This window comes from Narcine bancroftii, chromosome 4 (genome assembly GCF_036971445.1).
Source record: "Narcine bancroftii isolate sNarBan1 chromosome 4, sNarBan1.hap1, whole genome shotgun sequence".
NCBI lineage: Eukaryota > Metazoa > Chordata > Chondrichthyes > Torpediniformes > Narcinidae > Narcine > Narcine bancroftii.
In genome coordinates this window covers 56046189-56058401 of record NC_091472.1, presented here as the reverse complement: position 1 = coordinate 56058401, position 12213 = coordinate 56046189, and the positions used below count along the sequence as shown (strand labels likewise).

General features: G+C 43.1%; 1 protein-coding gene and 1 long non-coding RNA gene across 9 annotated transcripts in view; one reads left to right on the top strand and one right to left on the bottom strand.

Moving 5' to 3' along the window:
- LOC138760579 (uncharacterized) overlaps window positions 1–12213 on the bottom strand; it is a 90857-nt gene that overhangs the window by 5908 nt on the left and 72736 nt on the right. The gene's annotated exons all lie outside the window — the stretch shown is intronic.
- Window positions 1–12213, top strand: part of LOC138760576 (putative deoxyribonuclease TATDN3) — a 67046-nt gene that overhangs the window by 28889 nt on the left and 25944 nt on the right. The window lies entirely within an intron of this gene.

Sequence of the window (12213 nt, the reverse complement as noted above, 5' to 3'; positions counted from 1 at the left end):
ACAGTAGATATAATGGAAAAAATTTCCTTCCAATAATTCTGTAAAGAGGGACAGGACCAAAACATATGTGTAAGGGAAGCTATTTCCAATTGACATTTATCACATATAGGATCGATATGAGAATAAAAGCGATGGAGTTTATCTTTAGACATATGAGCTCTATGAACAACTTTAAACTGTATTAGTGAATGTTTTGCACATAGAGAAGAAGAGTTTACCAGTCGCAGAATTTTATTCCAATTTTCATTAGAAATATGAAGGTTGAGTTCTCTTTCCCAATCATTTTTAAACTTTTCAAAAGTCCCAGAATTTATTTTTGTAATTATATTATATAATTTAGATATCACACCTTTTGGAGGGAATTTTGAATATAGTATATCCTCTAAAACAATCGTAGTCTCCCGATTGGGAAAAGAGGGTAAAGTCGAAACTAAGAAACTCCTAATCTGCAAATATCAAAAGAAATGAGATCGAGGTAAATCATATTTCATGGATAATTGTTCAAATGACATGAAAGAGTTATCCAAGAATAAATCCGAAAAGCATGTTATACCTTTAACTTTCCAGAGTAAATAAGCTTGATCAATTAGAGAGGGATGAAAAAGGAAATTTAGTACAATAGGAGTTTCCAAGATAAAATGACTTAGGCCAAAAAATCTCCGGAATTGAAACCATATACGTAGTGTATGTTTAGCCATTGGATTATCAATTTGTTTATATAATTTAGTAAGAGTAAAAGGGAGAGCAGCTCCCAAAATAGAACTAATTGAAAAATTTTGTATCGGTTTAATTTCTAAATTTACCCAATGGGGATTTAGAGATAATTCTGAATAATTCAACCAATACCTTAAGTAACTAATATTAATTGCCCAGTAATAAATTCTAAAGTTGGGTAATGCCAACCCTCCCTCTAGTTTAGATTTCTGTAAATATTTTTTCCCCAATCTAGGATTCTTGTTTTGCCAGATATACGAGGACAATTTAGAATCGACCTTATCAAAAAAAGATTTAGGAACAAAAATAGGTATAGCTTGGAATATATATAAAAATTTAGGTAAGATCATCATCTTAATAGCATTAATTCGGCCTATCATGGATAGGGATAATGGTGACCAATTGGTAGGTAAACTGCCGATCAGGTCCAATACAGGGAAAAAATTAGTCCTAAACAAATCTTTATGTTTTTTAGTAATCTTAATCCCTAAATATATAAAATGGTCTCTAGCTATTTTAAAAGGTAAACTATCATAAATAGGGACCCATCCATTAAAAGGGAATAATTCACTTTTATTTAAATTCAGTTTATATCCCGAAAAATTACTAAATTGGGCTAATAAAGATAAAACTGCAGGAATAGAATTTTCAGGATTGGAAATATATAACAATAAATCATCTGCATATAGTGATACTTTATAAATATCCCTGCAACGAATAATACCAGTAATATTGGGTGCTTCTCTGATAGCACGGCACTGTAAATTAAATTTTTTATTTAACTTCTGTGGTGCTGCCTGTGGTTGCGTCGCTGCATTGGTAACCTTGTCTTTTCTTTGGCTTGGCTTCGCGGACGAAGATTTATGGAGGGGGTAAAAGTCCACGTCAGCTGCAGGCTCGTTTGTGGCTGACAAGTCCGATGCGGGACAGGCAGACACGGTTGCAGCGGCTGCAGGGGAAAATTGGTTGGTTGGGGTTGGGTGTTGGGTTTTTCCTCCTTTGCCTTTTGTCAGTGAGGTGGGCTCTGCGGTCTTCTTCAAAGGAGGTTGCTGCCCGCCAAACTGTGAGGCGCCAGAAGCATGGTTTGAGGTGATATCAGCCCACTGGGGGTGGTCAATGTGGCAGGCACCAAGAGATTTCTTTAGGCAGTCCTTGTACCTTTTCTTTGGTGCACCTCTGTCACGGTGGCCAGTGGAGAGCTCGCCATATAACACGATCTTGGGAAGGCGATGGTCCTCCATTCTGGAGACGTGACCTACCCAGAGCAGCTGGATCTTCAGCAGCGTGGACTCAATGCTGTCGACCTCTGCCATCTCGAGTACTTCGACGTTAGGGATGAAAGCGCTCCAATGGATGTTGAGGATGGAGCGGAGACAACGCTGGTGGAAGCGTTCTAGGAGCGTAGGTGATGCCGGTAGAGGACCCATGATTCGGAGCCGAACAGGAGTGTGGGTATGACAACGGCTCTGTATACGCTTATCTTTGTGAGGTTTTTCAGTTGGTTGTTTTTCCAGACTCTTTTGTGTAGTCTTCCAAAGGCGCTATTTGCCTTGGCGAGTCTGTTGTCTATCTCATTGTCGATCCTTGCATCTGATGAAATGGTGCAGCCGAGATAGGTAAATTGGTTGACCGTTTTGAGTTTTGTGTGCCCGATGGAGATGTGGGGGTGCTGGTAGTCATGGTGGGGAGCTGGCTGATGGAGGACCTCAGTTTTCTTCAGTCTGACTTCCAGGCCAAACATTTTGGCAGTTTCCGCAAAGCAGGATGTCAAGCGCTGAAGAGCTGGCTCTGAATGGGCAACTAAAGCGGCATTGTCTGCAAAGAGTAGTTCACGGACAAGTTTCTCTTGTGTCTTGGTGTGAGCTTGCAGGCGCCTCAGTAACCTTGTACTGCTGTCATAAATCTCGTTGTATAACTTGTACAATGACAATAAAAAGCTATTTGTATTTGTATTTAATCAACACTTATGGTAAATGTCATCAATAGAGAATAGTGAGACCCCAGTAATCTTCATGGACATTTTGATAATCCGCTGTATTGACTTCCAATCTGATGCTTTGCAGTTACCATCCCACATAATGATACAGCCAGAGGAAATTCTCAATTGTGCTCCTCTAAAAGGTTGTCAAGATAGAGACCAGTAACCTTGCCTTCCTCAACCTCCTTAGGAAGTCTAGGTGCTGCTGCACTTTCCTGACTAATAAGAAAGTGTTGTGGGTCCAAGATAGGTCGTCCAGCATGTGCACACAAAGGAACTTTGTGCTCTCCACTCTCTCCAGGTCAGACCATTGATGTATAATAGAGAATGGTTGACCTTCATTTTCCTGAAGTTCCACAATCATCTCCTTTGTCTCATCTTTGTTAATACTCAGATTGTTGTTCTAACACCATTTTGCTCCTAACCTCCCAACTTGGTGATGAGGCTAATTACTCTTGTGTTACTTGCAAACTTGATTCTGTTTGAACTGAGTCTGGCAATGCAATTGAGAGTCAGCAGCACGAACAGTAGCAGGTCGAGTACACAGCCCTGATGTGCAGCAGTGCTCAGGGATGCTACCAACTCGGTCTGTGTCTTTCAGTCAAGAAATTCAGAATCTAGTTGCAGAGGGGTGTTGAATCTGAGCGAGGACAGTTTATCCACCAACCTCTGAGGTATGATTAGGTTGAACAATGAGCTAAAGTCATTGAACAACAACCTGGCATACAAGTCTTCATTCTCCAGGTGGGTCAGGATCGAATAGAGGATCAATTCCATTGACCGGTTTGGACAGAAGGAAAGTAGAATGGATCCAATGTTGCTGGAAGGTGCGATTTGATGTGTTCCATTACCAGTTGCTCAAAGCACTCTATGATCATAGAGGTCAGTCCCAATGGGTGGTAGTTATTTAGTCTGATTACCATCATTATCTTGGGCACCAGGATAATGGTGGCTGCATGGAATCCTGTAGGGAGAGTGGACTGTTGTATTAAGATATTGAAGATGTCCATTAGAACCTCCATCAACTGGGCTGCACAGTCCTTCAGCACCTGACCAGGTATGTTGTCTGATTCTGCTGCTTTACGTGGGTTCACCCTGAATGGGATCCTCCTTACCTCAGCCGCAGGGGTGACGAGACTTTCTTTTATGTCACATTGTTTTTCTCATCAAACCATGCATAGAATGTATTCAACCTGTCAAGAAGGGAGGTGCAGGTTGTAACTTGCAACCAATTCTCTATCACATATGGCCTTCAACTTCCTTTAATTCTTTTTGCAATATGGGGTTATTTACACATACTTTTTCACATACTGAAAACTTCACACAAAATATTTATAAATGAGCATTTAGATTAATTAGTCGAGGCAAAATGACTATCAGAAAGGTTCCTCTCAGAATCCATAAGTTTAAGACATTAACATAGTCCATAAAACACATAGATGTGTGGATTTTACACTATGAAACTGATAGAGAAGTTGTTTATTTTGTTTTCAATGTTTTCATGAGTTACATGAAATATATTCAATTTTACTGCAAAAGGGGCTGAGCAGAGTTTAGCTAAGGACAGGTAGGGGCTTTTTTTTTTCGGACAATACAACCAGGATTCCAGACAGGGCAGAGATATGCTTCTTCTGCAGGATGTGACATATCAGGATGATTTCCAGTGTCCCTGATGACTTTCTTTGGCTAGGCTTCGCGGACGAAGATTTATGGAGGGGTAAATGTCCATGTCAGCTGCAGGCTCGTTTGTGGCTGACAAGTCCGATGCGGGACAGGCAGACACGGTTGCAGCGGTTGCAGGGGAAAATTGGTTGGTTGGGGTTGGGTGTTGGGTTTTTCCTCCTTTGTCTTTTGTCAGTGAGGTGGGCTCTGCGGTCTTCTTCAAAGGAGGTTGCTGCCCGCCGAACTGTGAGGCGCCAAGATGCACGGTTTGAGGCGATATCAGCCCACTGGCGGTGATCAATGTGGCAGGCACCAAGAGATTTCTTTAGGCAGTCCTTGTACCTCTTCTTTGGTGCACCTCTGACACGATGGCCAGTGGAGAGCTCGCCATATAACATGATCTTGGGGAGGCGATGGTCCTCCATTCTGGAGACGTGACCTACCCAGCGCAGTTGGATCTTCAACAGCGTGGATTCGATGCTGTCAGCCTCTGCCATCTCGAGTACTTCGATGTTAGGGATGAAGTCGCTCCAATGAATGTTGAGGATGGAGCGGAGACAACGCTGGTGGAAGCGTTCTAGGAGCCGTAGGTGATGCCGGTAGAGGACTCATGATTCGGAACCGAACAGGAGTGTTGGTATGACAACGGCTCTGTATACGCTTATCTTTGTGAGGTTTTTCAGTTGGTTGTTTTTCCAGACTCTTTTGTGTAGTCTTCCAAAGGCGCTATTTGCCTTGGTGAGTCTGTTGTCTATCTCGTTGTCGATCCTTGCATCCGATGAAATGGTGCAGCCGAGATAGGTAAACTGGTTGACCGTTTTGAGTTTTGTGTGCCCGATGGAGATTTGGGGGGGCTGGTAGTCATGGTGGGGAGCTGGCTGATGGAGGACCTCAGTTTTCTTCAGGCTGACTTCCAGGCCAAACATTTTGGCAGTTTCCACAAAACAGCTGAAGAGCTGGCTCTGAATGGGCAACTAAAGCGGCATTGTCTGCAAAGAGTAGTTCACAGACAAGTTTCTCTTGTGTCTTGGTGTGAGCTTTCAGGCGCCTCAGATTGAAGAGACTGCCATCCGTGTGGTACCGGATGTAAACAGAGTCTTCATTGTTGAGGTCTTTCATGGCTTGGTTCAGCATCATGCTGAAGAAGATTGAAAAAAGGGTTGGTGCAAGAACGCAGCCTTGCTTCACGCCATTGTTAATGGAGAAGGGTTCAGAGAGCTCATTGCTGTATCTGACCCAACCTTGTTGGTTTTCGTGCAGTTGGATAACCATGTTGAGGAACTTTGGGGGGCATCCGAGGCGCTCTATTATTTGCCAAAGCCCTTTCCAGCTCACGGTGTCGAAGGCTTTGGTGAGGTCAACAAAGGTGATGTAGAGTCCTTTGTTTTGTTCTCTGCACTTTTCTTGGAGCTGTCTGAGGGCAAAGACCATGTCAGTAGTTCCTCTGTTTGCGCGAAAGCCACACTGTGATTCTGGGAGAACATTCTCAGCGACACTAGGTATTATTCTATTTAGGAGAATCCTAGCGAAGATTTTGCCTGCAATGGAGAGCAGCGTGATTCCCCTGTAGTTTGAGCAGTCTGATTTCTCGCCTTTGTTTTTGTACAGGGTGATGATGATGGCATCACGAAGGTCCTGAAGCAGTTTTTCTTGGTCCCAGCAAAGCTTGATAAACTCATGCAGTTTGGCATGCAGAGTTTTGCCGCCAGGCTTCCAGACCTCTGGGGGGATTCCATCCATACCTGCTGCTTTGCCACTTTTCAGTTGTTCAATTGCCTTATATGTCTCTTCCCGGGTGAGGACCTCATCCAGCTCTAGCCTTAAGGGCTGTTGAGGGAGCTGGAGCAGGGCGGAATCTTGGACTGAGCGGTTGGCACTGAAAAGAGATTGGATTGACTACATCTATGGGAATTGCATTCAGCTTCAGCTCCACACAGAACACGTCAAGGAATTGGAAATGAAGTTGGTGGATGAACTCAGGATCATTCGTGAGGCTGAGAGGGTCATAGGTGGCAGTTTTAGTGAAGTGGCCACACCTTGGTGCAGGCTGCAGTGAGTTGGGTGGCCACTAAGAAAAGTAAAGGGAGCAGGCAGACATTGCAGAGCCTCCCTATTATCATCCCCCTCATTAACAGAAAAAACATTTTGGATACTGTTGGGGAGATGGATCAGAAGCCTCTTTCAAACTGGTACCTTGTCCTAGTAATTGATGAGCAATCTACCAGTTAAGGGTCCAGTTTGAAAGCTCCTTAGTTGCCAAGCAGGTGTCAAATCACGTCTGGCATCAATTGACATCTGAGTTCCAATTAGCCCACTGTGAAAGGGATATAGACTATCCAGGACAAAGTAATGACACATTAGGTGCTTTTAAACTGCCACACCTGGGTACTCCTGGGACACATGTGCATTAAATGGGTCGATGTGCTCCCAGCACCTTTCAAGCTGGGGCAGGATAGACCAAGTAAATTGCCAACCCAGCGATTTAAGGGGGATCTCGCCATCACGATGATGCATTGAATGATGCGTCACGCAAACTATTGATAATTCTTCCCTGTCTCATCCCACCCCACCAGCTGTCAATCATTCCCCCCCGCCAGCACCCCCACGGCTTCCGACCTCTCTGCCCCTGCGGCATGTGACCCCCTCCGGCCCCGCAGAAGCTGATTGCAGCATTCCCCCCGGCCCGCCAATCGCGGCATCTGCCCCCACCCCAGCCTGCTGATCACCCCTCTGCTGGCAACCCCACTCTCCCCTTCTGCCGGGGATTCCCTGTGATACCAGCGCCATTTTTGCTTTCAAGCCACGGAGAACATGACCTGGGTGAGTATTAACGGATTCTCTGACTACCTCTGAGGTAGGGCAGGGTTGGTTTTGGAGGTCGCTAACCATGTCAGACCCTTTCACGCTGCTTTGTGAGTGGGGCGCTAACCGGCAAATTGCCCTGTTAACCCCATTTTACAAGGGCCTATTGTTGAAAGGGCCTATTGTTGTGAATGAGGAAACAGGTTTGGTAGGTCTCAAAGGCAAGGATTGATACAATGATCAAGGAAAAAAATCACTACGATGCCCCATAGCCCCTTGACTCAGTGAAGGCATAGCTATATGCTACAAGGGACACTAATTAAATATTCCCAACCCTTTTAACAGTGCACATCTTAACCAACAGTTTCTTCAGTGCCCTTCCACATTTATAGGCCTGAAGTGAAGTAGGGTAGTCCCAAGCTGGCATAGAGCAAAACAAAGAACACATGGCACCTTTATAATGCTGGAAGATACGGGCCTGGTTGTTAGCTGGCTCAAAGTCGGGAGGGTTAATCCAATTACAACAGCCAATGGCCCAATGCCAAGTACAGGCAGGCAAGAGAATTCAGCCCAGATAATTTACATGGATCCCAACGGCAAGGTGTGGACTACTGGGTGGGACGTGACCAAACCTTGATTGGCAGCTGGTGTGTCCTCCGACTAAGTGGGTGGTAGTGCTGTCACCTAACAGCCACAACCCTTTCCAATAAAATCCACCCCTTGGAGGACACATCAGTCACCAATCATGAGACAACCAATAACTGTTATAAATAACAGTTATAACTGTTACAAATAAAAACAAAAAGACACTTAAAAAAATACTGATCAAGTGCGTCAATATATACTCTAGTGCCTTCCGAATGCTGGACAAAGCACATAGTCCATTCAATGACCAGCTCTTCCCACCCCCCCCATCCCTGACCAAACAGTTGTTGTGGTACTGATGGGGCAGGGTGCTGTGGGAGCTGCTGCCCGCTATCGGAGAGGAGAGTAGAAAAAGGAATTAGTTTGGTCACCGACTCATATGTCTAGTTTCTCTGGCTTGGCTGGCAAACGTGAGCATCTTTAACACCAACGTCTGCAAGTAGGCAGTTCAAGGTCATCCATCAGGTGCCAAAGCCCTCTCTTGGCTTGCACATTCCGCACCTTGGCCTCATGCTTGGGCGCTCCCTACACACAGAGCCCAGAGGCCTGTCACCATGCTATCCTGTGTGAGGCTGGGGGCAGGCTGGCACCTATGCACCCATGGTGTGCCTGTGGTGCCGGTTTTTCTGGGCTGGCGTTTGACACCAGGATGCTATTCTCTTTCAACGGGTGCTCCAAGTGTCTGTGATAGATCCCTGTAACGATAGCCAGGAGGAGTCAGGACAAAAAATTAGCCAATTTAATGTTTTTAAATAAAGGCTCCCACAGCCCCCACCCCCCAAGGTGTTTTTCTGTTAATGGGAGTTTCTGGGGCGATGCTGTCATTGTGAGGCAAAATATATACAATGTTTCCTACCATGGTCTGATCAATGCCAGTCAAGTACAAACTGTAACTTTGCATCCACAGTCTGTGATTATGTATCTATAAATTGTATGTTCAGTTTCTATGAGTATGTTTAGAGACATTATGCATAGTAAATACAACAGCTAAGGATTCCATTAAAAAATCACTGATAAAGTTTCCAAAGCAACAGCTGTTCTCTTGCTGAAGCTTTTTTTATAATACATGACCTCCAGACTGCCCACAGCTGCTGCAGCTGTATTAGCCTGCAGGCAACTTCAGCCCCCTTACCTTGTGTTGGCTTGAATCTGGGCAGCTGGTACTGCCTCCTGCAGTGTATAAGCGCTGCCTGGAGCTCTTCTAACTCCCTGTCCTTCTGGCTGCATAAATGCTGAATCTGGATAATAATCCTGATCTGGCATCTCAGAAAGGACATAAACAGACAAAATTCACCCCTTTGACTCCCTTTGGCTTTGGGGAACCCCGGCTTCTTAGGAGGGAGACCACATGGTGCCCATATTTCTCACCATGTGGGTCCATCTGCTCAGACCAGTTTACCGTGGTCTGCCAGCATGCTGGCCAAGTGCTCAAATCCCTCCCTCTCGTCTATTCACCTGGGAATCCTATCCTGGCTTTTTTGCCCCTGGCTTTTTTTTGCCCCTACTCCAGAACATTTCCCCATGACTTTGTCCAGCCAAGACCCTTGAGACACTGCTCGCAGCGCCAATTGTGTATGAGGAAACAGGTTTGGTAGGTCTCAAAGGCAAGGATTCTGGACACAGTTTTGGTAAGGAAGGATTTTATTTACGGAAGGCAAGTGTGGGAAATGGTAACAGCACGCACATGCATACACACACACTTTACAGCAGGCATGGGAAAGTAAGTGGACAATGAATAACGAGCATGTAGAAAATAGCATGGGAAATAAATACATACACACACACACAATGAACTGGTACATACAATGATCAAGGAAAAATCACTATGATGCCCCACCACCCCTTGATTGTGCAGGCATGGTTCTATGCTACAAGGGACACTAATTAAGCACTCCCAACCCTTTTAACAGTGCACATCTTACCCACAGTTTCTCCAGCACCCTTCCACATTTCTAGGCCTGAAATGAAGCAGGGTGGTCCCAAGCTGGCAAAGAAGGAGAACAAAGAACACATAGCACCTTTATGGTGCGTTATATGTTTTATACCACTTTCCACGGTCTTTTATAAATGTCTATATAGATCGGCACAACAACAGGGGCTGAAGGGCTCATACTGTGCTGTACATAATGCTTATTATGTACAGCATAATAATTATGTTATAATTAGGTATAATTAATTTTGTTTAAATTCTGGATCATAATCCATTGATCAGGATTTAGGGTGGGACCACTTTCTCTCGATGTGTCACTCTGATGTCACTGGTGAAGGATAGAGTCCCATATCCCCGGGGATGCTTGGTGAAAAGACACAGAGAACCAGTTAACAGTGGTCCAATGCGAAAGGCAAAAATGCCTTCCTTAATCATTCACTGAATGGCCAATCTACTGATTAACCAGTGTGAAAAGGGCTAGAGGGTAGTAGCAGCAGCCAGGTCTGGCTCTGAGGCCAAGCAGGGAAGAGTGAAGTCAGTTAGAGTGGTAGTGTTAGGAGAACCCCTGTTCATGGGCACAGATAGACAGCTGATTCAGGATGGTATGTTGTTTTCTTGATGCAAGGCTCAAGGTGTTTCTGGGTGGATATAGGACATTCTAAGAGGGAAGGGTGAGCAGCCAGAGGTTGTGGTTCTGTGTTGGTACAATGATATAGGTAGGAAAGAAGATGTGGTCCTGTGGAATAATTTCCATAAAAACAGAACTTCAGTATTATTACTACTGTGCTAGAGAAACAAGAAATAGGTAGATAGTGGAGTTCAACATGTGGCTAAGGAGCTGATGCAGGAGGGAAGGCTTCAGATATCTGGATCATAGGGCTCTCTTCCACAACTGGGGAGACCAGTGCAAGAGGGATGGATTACACTGAAACTAGAGGAGAATCAATATCCTTGGAGGGAATGTCACTAGTTTTATTTAGGAAGTTTTCAACTAGAGGAGCAAAGGGATGGGAATCAAAGTAGTACGACAGCAAGTGGAAGGAATGCCATATGTTATAGCAAGTGAGTATGAAAGGTAGGGCAGATGGGACAGGTTAGTGAACAAAGGGAGACTGATGAGTTGGTGTTTGTTTATTTTAATGCAAGAAGCATTATCAGTAAGGAAGATGGATCAGTACTTGGAATTATGATATCGTGGCCATATAGAAAATTTGGCTGCAAGAGGAATAGGTCTGGCATCTCCCTATTCCTTTGTTTTGATGTTTTAGATGAGAGTGGAGGTAAGAGGTGGAGGGGTTGCATTACTAATCAGGAAGAGTGTCATAGCTGACTCAGAGAACATAATGGAGAGCTTGTCATGAGGCAATATGGATTGAGATCAAAAATAAGTAAGTTAAAATCACTCTGATGGGCCTCCCAATAGTCACTGAGGGATAGAGGAACAGATATGTTGGCAGATCTATTTGTTTTGTTCAGAAAATAAATAAGCATAAATATGAAGTCTTGTTCCTATAGCTTGTAAATTGTTCTAGGAGTATTTAGTGATAATTTTTTTTGAAAATTTTATTTTTTATTTGCATCAATACATACATATAATTCTTCATCAAATATCAATACAATGTAATAAAAACGATCCAAAATGATATATAATTTTTTCTTTTTATCCTCTCTCCCCCAAAATAAAAAGAAAAGAGAGAAAAAAGAAAAAAACACCTGATTTTATTTATCATTCACTATTTGTATATTCCTAACATATTATTCTATCCTGCACATATTAATTGGGAGGAGTGGGTGTTATGGACAAGGTGGATGGACTCTTACTGATGAAATCCATATATGGTTTCCAAATCATATAAAAATTCTCATGTTGATTCCTTAAATTATAAGTAATATTTTTCAATGATATACAATTCTGAATTTCCATATGCCATCTATATAACCTTATAAAATTTTCTGACTTCCATGTTACTACTGTACATTTCCATGCCACAGCTATTGCTACACTCAGAATTTTTGTTGATATTTGTCTAACTTCAATTTAGTATCAGTGTTATATAAATCATCAAGTAAATCACCAAGCAAAAATATTCTGGGATCTTTTGGTATCTGTCTCTTCATAGTTTGTCTCAATAATATATTCAAGTCTTCCCAAAATTTTCCCACTTTTTCACAAGACCAAACTGCATGTAATAAGGTTCCTGCTTCTTTGTTACATCTGAAACACTTATCAGAACAATTTGAATTAAGTTCATGTAATTTATACGGAATGTAGTATAATTAGTGTAAAACATTATATTGTACCATTAATTGTATTAGTTACATTCTCCTGGCACCATCTTGACCAGGCCTCATCATGAATTTGTATATTAATGACAAATTTAATTTGTTTTTGTATATCTCTTTTCTTGAGGCAATTTCCTTTATTTTAAATTAAATGTGAAATTAATGCATTTTTAATTTTACCTCTCTAGATTTTTGAATT